General features: G+C 48.2%; 1 long non-coding RNA gene across 1 annotated transcript; it reads left to right on the forward strand.

Moving 5' to 3' along the window:
* Positions 1 to 2,374: 2,374 nt before the first annotated feature.
* LOC103016037 (uncharacterized) lies at positions 2,375 to 8,626 on the forward strand. The gene is made up of 4 exons (XR_450435.2): positions 2,375 to 2,787; positions 3,601 to 3,727; positions 4,681 to 4,813; positions 5,800 to 8,626. It is a non-coding gene; the product is annotated as an uncharacterized LOC103016037 (long non-coding RNA).
* Positions 8,627 to 9,969: the final 1,343 nt, after the last annotated feature.

Below are 9,969 nucleotides of genomic sequence, written 5' to 3' on the forward strand. Positions count from 1 at the left end.
ATTCCTTCTGTCACTGCAGACTTTTCACCTGGGATCACTTTTCCTCTGGCCTTAAATGTAACCTTAGGATTCATTTTGTGTGAGTTAGTTTTCTATTATGTTTCTCATATTTCGTGCTCTGTTTTGAAAAACACTTTTGCTGAGTATAGAAATCTATGTTGGCGGTTATTTCTTCAGCACCTTCACATGTCCTTCCACTATGTCCCTGACCCCACTATATGTTAGGTGTGAGTGGAGACGATTTATTTTGTGTTGATAGTTTCCTGGTGTTAAGGAACAGTACTTGAACCTGATACAAAGAACAACACATCCTAGAAATTATAACGGTTAGATGGGCTCAGTAATTAGATGGGGTTTTGAGTTGTTGGAATAATAAAAGGATGACAGGGCTTCCCTGGTGGCGCAGTGGTTGAGAATCTGCCTGCCAATGCAGGGGACACGGGTTCGAGCCCTGGTCTGGGAAGATCCCACATGCCACGGAGCAACTGGGCCCGTGAGCCACAGTTACTGAGCCTGCGCGTCTGGAGCCTGTGCTCCGCAACAAGAGAGGCCGCGATGGTGAGAGGCCCGCGCACCGCGATGAAGAGTGGTCCCCACTTGCCACAACTAGAGAAAGCCCTCGCACAGAAACGAAGATCCAACACAGTGATAAATAAATAAATAAATAAATAAAAGACCGTGAATTTCAAAAAAAAAAAAAAGAAGGGCCTCTTTCCTTAAAAAAAATAAATAAATAAAAGGATGACAGTGTAGAATGCATTGGAGAAATAATATGTATCTGGTGACCAGGTTGATGGATTGTGACATAAACTGACTAGATGATTAACAACCCCATTTTCTCTTTCTGGATGCCTGGGAGGACAGCGTGTCTCCACTTTCTTTACAGTTAACTTTGGGACCATGTGAATGAGATGTGGCCAGTTGAATACAGGCAGAATTGATTGTGAATGTGTGTCTTAACTGTTCTTGCATTTGTGCACCATTCTGGGAATCTCCTCAGTGGTTCTAGATTTCACATCTCCCCAGGATTTAGTGCTCCCTTGCGTGCTGTAGGTTCAGGAGATGGGTTGATGGTGTTTTGATGTGGACAGGACCTGATGACCTGAAAAGCCTCTAAGCTTCAGGCTGGGCCATCTCCTGATAACATATTTGTACCTGGGTCTACCTGTCCTGAAGGTCAAGGGGAGGACAGGAGGGGGAGAGGGAGGCCCCAGTTACTGTGAACTAGATGACATGTCATCTTATGTCACAAACATGAAACCATATCAGCTCCACTCTCCACTTAGACTTGAGGGCAGTTAGTTCTGATGTTCTGAAGATCTGAATCATGTGGCCTTATTTGTAATGATGCAACTCTTTGGGCATCATGCCTACCTGTAGTTTAAGAAGCCCTCCTGGACTTCCCTGGTGGTCCAGTGGTTAGGACTCTGCGCTTCCATTGCAGAGGGCTCGGGTTCAATCCTTGGTCGGGCAACTAAGATCCTGCATGGCACTCGGCATAGCCAAAAAAAACCAAAAACCAAAAACCAAAAAAAAAGCTTCCTGCGGTGCTCTTTAAGAAATAATTACATATGCCAAGTAGTACATACAAATGTATGCTTTTATGTAAAGCGTTTAATCAATACCTATGAGGCTACTTGCCAAGTCAAGGAATCATTGCTTTTTCACAAATAACGCCAAGGATCCTGCAAAGAGGTATCCCTGACTTATCCTCCCAAGCCCTGTACGTGAAAGCATTGTGATGTTAATGCTAATGACAGTAATAATAATTGTTCTTATTTACTGAGCATGAACTATGAGATAGGCACTTTTTATGTAAATAACCATGAGGGACTTAGTATTTCCCATTGTAGTTGCAGTAGAGCCATGGTTCTTAAACTTGAATGAGCGGTACCAGGATTCCTTAAAGCAGAGAGTGCTGAGCCCCGTCCCCAGGGTTTCTGATTCTCTATGTCTGGGTGAGGCCCCAGAGCTTGCATTGCCAACAGGTTCCCAGGTCCTGCGGTGGCACGATTAGGGAGGGCGGGGCATTTCCCCCAGGCCTACGGAAATCTGGGCACTTTTCTTTAAAAGGAAGCGAAGCCCCGCCCCGTATTAGGATTCCTGGAGCTAAATTATTTCCCAGTCTCTTCCCGCGGTGTCGCTGGGCCGTCGCCATGGAGAAGGGAAATGGCGCACGCGGGTGGGCACAGGCTGGGCGTTAACTACATTACCCAAAAGCGGATGCCACCTGCGCTGCCGCCCCCAGCGGTGCCGCCCCCAGCGCTGGGCCAATCACGACCCAAGAGGGGGGCGTTTCCTGTGGCTTCGGGGCGGGACTTCCGGTCTCGCCGCAGGAGAACATCCGTCCGTGAGCTGGTGCTGGTTGGACGGCGACCACGTGGACTCGAGCGTTGCACTGGGGCCGCATCTCTAGGGCTGGACGGGGAAGGAGAGCGAGGTGCCAGGGACTATCTCCGCACCTTGTCCGAGCCGTGACGGCCCCAGCCCCGGCTCCTTCGCCGTGACACTGTGTCCCCGTACGTGGGACAGACGACTTTGCGCCTCGTGTTTGCCAGGCCCTACGGGACCTCACGTTTTCCCGGGTCTTCTCATGCGCTCTGTTGACAGGGCCCCCGAAGGCGGCGGCCTGGGCCTTTCGGGCGTTTGACATTTCATAGCGAGGTTCGGAGTGCGACACGCAGCCCGAGGTGACCCCGCCCAGGTCTCCCGCCTCTCAGGGCCCCATTCAGCCCACTGGGTCCCTTGGCGGTGGCAGGTGCGGCAGCACTGATGAATCCGGCGCAGGTGAGTGGAGGGTCACCCAGGGCCACACGCTCATTGTCCCCGCCCCTTGCGATAGCTGATGATGGTGTCCTGGGACTTTGCCTTTCCTTCTCCCAGTTCTTGGTCGTGGAGTCTCTGGAGGGAGTCACTTGTGGCGCAGGGTACTGAATTCAGGCCAAGGATTATATGCATAGGTTCCTGTACTGGCAACCAAGGGAGTAAATATCAGAACGGTGTCCTAGTGCATGTGCAAATACTCGGTGAGACTGAGTTGGGAGTGATCAGGGAACAGAGCAGCCGGGCAGAAGTCTGGCCTGGAATGGCAGCCCGAGGAGCTAGACCTCCCTTCTGAAAGTTTGGACAGAAGGTGGAGGTGATTTAACACATAATTCATTGGAAAGCTTTCTTCTGGCTGCACAGTGGAGACTGTGGAAGTGAGGGAGGAGGCAGGGAGACCGGGGAGGAGGGTGAATGGACAGCCTTAAGGCCCAAGTCCTGGGAGCTTGTGGGGGAAGGCTGAGCCTAAGTGTAGTTGTGCCTCGGGGGTAGGCTCTGGATGACACCGGGAGGACTGGCTGGCAGGAGAGTGTTTGAGGCCTGTCATGCCATACTCAGCTGAGAGAGTATTTTGTCTGCCCACGTGCCTGGTTTTGCTCTGGGCTGGACACAGTAATCAGAGGGACGTGAGGAGAGAGCAGGCACTAGTGGTGCCAAGTCTGGTATCGCCTCTGAGCTGGGAGGCCGGGGAGGAGAGGGATGGGGTGGGGGGATTAGGTGAGTGGGTAGACTGGGGAGTCCTGTTGTCCGTGAGCTCAACTGTCCCCATCGTGGCAGGGCTGTGTGACCTTCGAGGATGTGTTCGTGTACTTCTCCCGGGAGGAGTGGGAGCTCCTTGAGGAAGCTCAGAGACTCCTGTACCGTGATGTGATGCTGGAGAACTTTGCACTTGTGTCATCACTGGGTAAGTCTCTGTTTTAGTTATGTGTTGCTACATGGCAAATTACTCCAAAGCTTAGTGCATTGGAAAGACAAACATTTATCTCACAGTTGGTTTCGGTCAGGAATCAGGCATATCCTGCTTGGGTACCCCTAGCTCAGGGTCTTTCATGACCTTGCTGGCAAGCTGCCCAGGGCTGCCATCTGATCTGAAAACTCAACTGGTTAGACTAGTCATTTCCTTGTTGGCTGTTGGCCAGAGCCCTCCCACAGTTTCTTGCCATGTTGTCTTCTCCATAAGCAGGTCACAACAAGGCAGCTGATATCCAAGATAATGAGCAAGAAACAGCATCCAAGATAGAAACTGGTATTTTTATCACCTAATCTCGCAAGTGCCATCTCATCGTTTTTGCCATATTCTGTTCATTAGAAAGTAATTTTTAGGTCCAACCAACACTCAGCAGGAGGGAGTTAACAAGGACATGATTCCCAGTTTCCTGGGCTGGCTTTTGTTTTTCTCAAGGGGCAGTTCTCTCTGTCTCACAGTTCTGTCGTGGCACGGCTTCTTTCCTTGGTTCCCTGGGGTAAGTAGTGTGAGTATCAGGGCTGGGCGATGTGCACCACTGCCTCCTCGCCCAGAGCAGCCCCAACCTGTACTGCCCCAAAGCTTTGAGATGAAGAATTGGGGGTGAGAAGTCTTGCAGTCTGCCCCTCTGCCCCAGAGATTCCAGATGGCCTGGCCGGTCCTTGGCTAGGTGTCTGTCCAAATCCCTGGCCCAGGTTCTGCCTCCTTCCTCTAATTTTCCAGGGTCTGACATGGAATTGCAGGCACTGATATGGTTACTCCTTGTGGTGAACACTGAGCTCTTCCTGTAAGCCCTCTTCCAAGATTCTTTTTTTAATATTTAATTATCTTCTCTGCAGAGAGTGTCTCCCTGGGTCAGTGCTGGCCACTCACCAGCTCTTCCTTTCCATTAGGACTTGCGGTTTCCAGGTCTCATGGAGCCACCCAGCTGGAGCCGGCGGGGAGCCCAGGGTGCCTGAGAAGGTAGACGCGGCTCCAGTCACCCCAGAGAATACCTGGAGGAGGCCTAGGCCTGGTGAGCGGAAGGTGCGGGAATCAGGGCTGGCTTCACTTTATTTTATTTTATTATTTACTTATATTTTTATAAATTTATTTATTTTATTTATTTTTGGCTGTGTTGGGTCTTCGTTGCTGCGGCGAGCGGGGGCTACTCTTTGTTGTGGTGCGCGGGCTTCTCCTTGCGGTGGCTTCTCTTGCTGTGGAGCACGGACTTCAGGAGTTGTGGCTCGCAGGCTCTAGAGCGCAGGCTCAGTAGCTGTGGCGCACGGGCTTAGTTGCTCTGCGGCATGTGGGATCTTCCCGGACCAGGGCTCAAGCCTGTGTCCCCTTCATTGGCAGGCGGATTCTTAACCACTGCGCCACCAGGGAAGCCCAGGGCTGGCTTCACTTTATACCAGCACTTTGTGCCGCGTCTACTAGTGTTTAGGTGGCCACACCAGTGGCGAACCTTATCCCACTTTTCCTTCCCCAATTTTGATGCCTTGCTCATTTGTCACTTTTACTCTGACCTTAGGTACCTGTTAGTCCCATCCCCCTTTCTAGTAGCACATCTTATCTGCTCTTCTCTTGCTGCTCCATGCGGCACTCTACAGCACTGGGTTTCTTTTAACGTGTCACAAGATGCGTACGTATCCTTAAATTTTCCTTGAACACTAAATGTTCTATCTGGCCAGATTTTTCTGGTCCTGGCTAGACCCTTTTTCATAGCACTCACCTGTCACAAGGAACCAGGAACCTTGCTGGGAGACCATTTACAAGGTGTGATTCAGAGAGCATGCCTCTCCTGCTCACACTGTACCCCATCCTAGTATCCTCTCCTGCAAGGTTTCCTTCATTCTTTAAGCTTTAGAGGCCCACAGCACACAGCAGCCCTTCCTCATCCTGATTCTGGGTCCCCTGTGATGCCCATAGTCCCATAGACTAGTTGCCAGTTATCTCAGACACACATTTGTTACTGGATGGCATTTGCCACCAACTGAACATGCACTTCACCAGCATTCATCTTCCTTCAGGTTGTTGGCGTGGAGTGGAGGGTGTGGCTGCACCTTCTGAGCAGGGAGTTTCTGCGAGAGTGTCACACACGAGAACTCCCAAGGCACATCCTTCCACCCAAAAGGCTCACCCCTGTGACATGTGTGACCCAGTCTTGAAAGACATTTTTGCACCTGGCTGAGCCACAGGGAACACCATCTGGGCAGCACTCGTACTCCCAACATGTGAATCATGGAGGAGAGACTTCTGGTGTAGTTTAAACCTTTACTGGATGCAGAAGCAGCGGAGTGGAGTCTTCAGAAGGGAAAATCCAGGCCTCGTTTGTGAAGCGCTGCAGATCCAGTGTATCAGAGAAGGACTTCACTTGCAGGGAGGGTCGGAAGAACTTCTTGGCCAGCTCTGGACTTGGCCAGCACCTGTCCCCTCACAGTGGGGAGAAGCCACACCGGAGTGTTGGGAGGTTATTCTCTGCTGTCCTCACTAATAGGCCCTTTTGGGTATTGGATTCCCGTTAGGCCAGAAAGCACAACCTCAGGCCATAAAGCTTCTTAGCTGCCCTCGTGGAGGGAATGTTGCTCCAGGGTCATTTGACTCTTGGACCCTCTGTTGGGGGCAAACCAGGAAACAATGAGGGCCATTAGAAATGCAGGAAGAACCCAGGGACAGTTTCCCACAAGGAGAGTTTCCTCCGGAGGATGAGCTCTGAACACAATGGTGTGAGGACAGATGATAATCTGCACTCAGGAGTTTTACTAGAGCAATCCTCCGGGAGATGCATGTCATGAACAGAACTCACATGGACCAGGTAAAGCTTCCATGATCTACGCAGGGAGGAATCTCTGCAAGTGTAAGAAATGTGGGAAAGGGTTTAACAAACGTTGACCTGCCTTTCTCAAGAGGGCAGACCTCGGTCAACTCATGAGGATTTATGCTTAGCAGAACCACGTGAGTGCTTCCACTGTGGGAAGGCTTTCAACTGCAGGTCAGAGCTCATGCAGCTACAGCAGATTCACACTAAGGAGAAGCCTTATGAATGCAAAGAATGTGGGAAAGTCTCTTGTGTCAGGTCTGTTTTTGTCCCAAATAATATTTCCCACTCCAGAGAAAGTCACTTCGAGTGCGAAGTATGTGGGTAAACCTTTTTCGACAGCTGTTTTTTTCATTCATCACGTGAGGGTTCTCACAGGAGAGGATCCCTGAGTGCAATGAATGTGGAAAAGCCTTCATTCACCCTTTTCTATCTGGCCTAATAGGATCCACAATGGACAAAAACCCTTTGAGTGTAAGAATATCAGAGAGCCTTTCACGACAGCTCTTCCCTGACTCAACACGTGAAGCGTCACACTGAGGAGAAACCCCGTGAATATAGTGAATGTGGACAGTCCTTCAGCCTTCGTTCATCCCTCACCAAGCTGCGAAGTATTCATACTGGGGAGAAACCATATGAGCGTAAGAGATGGGGGAAAGCCTTTCACAAGTGGACTTATTGTGATATCAGAGAACTCATACTGGGGAAAGACCTTTTGAATGTAACTCCTAAGGAAAATCATCTGACCAGAGGAGACGTCTTACTCTGAGAAATTATACCAAAGAGAAACCGTGTAAGTGTCATTGCTGTGAGAAAATCTTCTGAGGCCAATCATCACTTATTGTCATCTAAAGAGTCATACTGGAAATGGACCCATCCTAGGACTTTGCACCTGAGAATTTATAAAGGAGAGAGAACCAGTGACTATTGTGCAATTTCAAAAATCTTCAGCTATAGCTCTACCCTTAGTATACACTGAAAAAGCAACCACAGGAATATTTAAAAGACAAAAACAAGGGAGGAAGAAGAAAAGAAGTAGATGTAACAGGAAGAGAAATGTATTTATGACTTCTTTCTTTCCTGACAAACTTGTGACAATTTATTGGTTGTTTTTTGTTGTTGTTATTGGGTGGCAGGGGAGGAGCAGTGTTTGAGAGGTAAACACCTGAATTACTACATATGCACTCTTCTGCCATGCTGAGCTGGAGAGCTGGATACTTGAGAACAGCCCTGCAAATATTTATTTGTTACAAAATATTGTCTTATGTGAAGCCTTGAGTTATGAAGCATTTAAAACTTAAAAGAAATTAGGATACTAAGAATGTTGTTTAAAATGAGATCTAAGGAGATAAGGACACACTTATGAATGGGTACATTTTACTGTACCGCTTAAAACCATTTAAGGCTTCATTTTTATTCTTATTTTTTTATTTATTCATTGATTAATTATTGAGATATAATTGACATATAACGGTGTGTAAGTTTAAGAATGTACAACATTTATTCGATACATTTATATTGCAGTATGATTGCCATTGTAGCCTTAGCCTCTGTTGTGCCACAGAAGTATCATTTCTTCTAGTGGTGGGAACAAATAAGATCTTGTCTCTTGGCAAGTTTAGTGTTTATAATGCTGTTTTGTTGTCTGTAATCCCTGTACTTTATATTACATCTCCAGGAATTATTAGTTGTAAGTAGGTACCCTTAAACATCATCATCTCTCCCATCCCCTCACCCACCCCCAGCCTTTGGTAACCATCATTCTACTGTTTTCCAGTTCAGTTTTTGGCTTTGTTTTGTTTTTTTAGATTCCACATATAAGGGATATTGTACGGTATTTGTCTTTCTCTGTCTGACATATCTCACTTAGCATAACATCCTCAAGGTCCATCTGTGTTGTTGAAAATGGCAGAATTTCCTTTTTTCTCAAGGCAGAGTAGTAGTATTCCACTGTAGGTATATATACATTTTTATCCATTCATCCATTGATGGACACTTAGGTTGTTTCCATATCCTGGCTATTGTGAACTACAATAAACATGGAAGTGCATATATCTCTTTAAAAACCTGTTTTTATTTCCTTTGGAGTTTGGAGTTGGGATTGATTGGGCTTGCAGCCTGTCTCCACCATGCCTATCCCCAACCACATGACCTTGGTCATGTCACTTATCCTTGGGGTTCAGTGTTCTTGTGTGTAAAATGGGAAGATGGACATTGAACTAAAGCTTAGGAAGCAAATTAGAAAGAAGGAAGAGCTTGATGTGGAGACCCCTGAATGATGCAGGACCCCCAGGCAGGGTCGGAGTTGGAGAAGAACATCTCCAGCAAAGGTAACAGCAGGTGTCAAGACAGACTGACAAGAGCATTGTCTGGTGCAGGAACCAGTTGACAGTCACCGCAGCCGTAGAGGGGAGAGGGGTGGGCAGTGAAAGCAGGGCAGGGAGAGATGAGGAGTTGGGTTTTGTACTCATGCAGTTTGAGATGCGTGTCAGACATCTAAGAGGAAAGGTTGATCTAGTTGGATGTGCAGTCTGGAGTTCGGGGGTCATTCGTGTCTGCAGGTATGCGGTGCTAGTGCGTCCAGCACCAGGAACGTGTCTGACACCTGTGGTGGAGCAGTGAGGTTTACTGGTGTGCTGCAGTGTGGGTTACCACACTGTGGGAAATGTGGGGCCCTCAGTACGAAGATGTTAGTAACTTTTCTAGGCTCTGGGCTTGTGTTCAGTGATTTGGAGAAGAGTTTAAGGAAATGGAGCTTTGGTCTGAACTGGATGCTGTCAGGAAACGGGGTTGGTTTTATGATCAGATATCCTGAAATTTGTTATTTACAAGGCAGGGGAAGGCAGCGGCACTAAAGCAGCAGCTAGTGGAAGATGGAGCTGTCACTCATGTTACCCAGGAGAGGGGTCTATCTGGTTGTTTGCACAGGACTCTGGTTGTCTGTGCTCAGATATGATGATAGGGTGGTTTTGTCATTGTCTCATTTCATCATGGTCACTGAGTGGCCCTGACTGAGGTTGGTGTTCTATGAACTTGTTTATATTGTAAAAAATAGTAAATAAAAACCTAGGCTAAATAGAGTCAGGAGGGAATTCCCTGGCGGTCCAGTGGTTAAGACTCGGCACTTTCACTGCCAGGGCCCGGGTTCCATCCCTGGTCTGGGAACTAAGATTCCACAAGCCATGTGGCACAGCCCCAAAAAATAAAATAATAAAATAAAACATTAAAAAAAAAATAGAGTCAGGAGACCAGCAGGGGAGATTCTCACACCCGGCAACTGACAGCAGAGCTCAACAGGAAGAAGAAAGACTCCTCCTCTTTCTTGGCAAGGACTCAGCCAGTGAAAAGCCCTCGACTCTTTCTTTACTACAGCCCTCCTAAT

Source organism: Balaenoptera acutorostrata, chromosome 19, assembly GCF_949987535.1.
Source record: "Balaenoptera acutorostrata chromosome 19, mBalAcu1.1, whole genome shotgun sequence".
Taxonomy (NCBI): Eukaryota; Metazoa; Chordata; class Mammalia; order Artiodactyla; family Balaenopteridae; genus Balaenoptera; species Balaenoptera acutorostrata.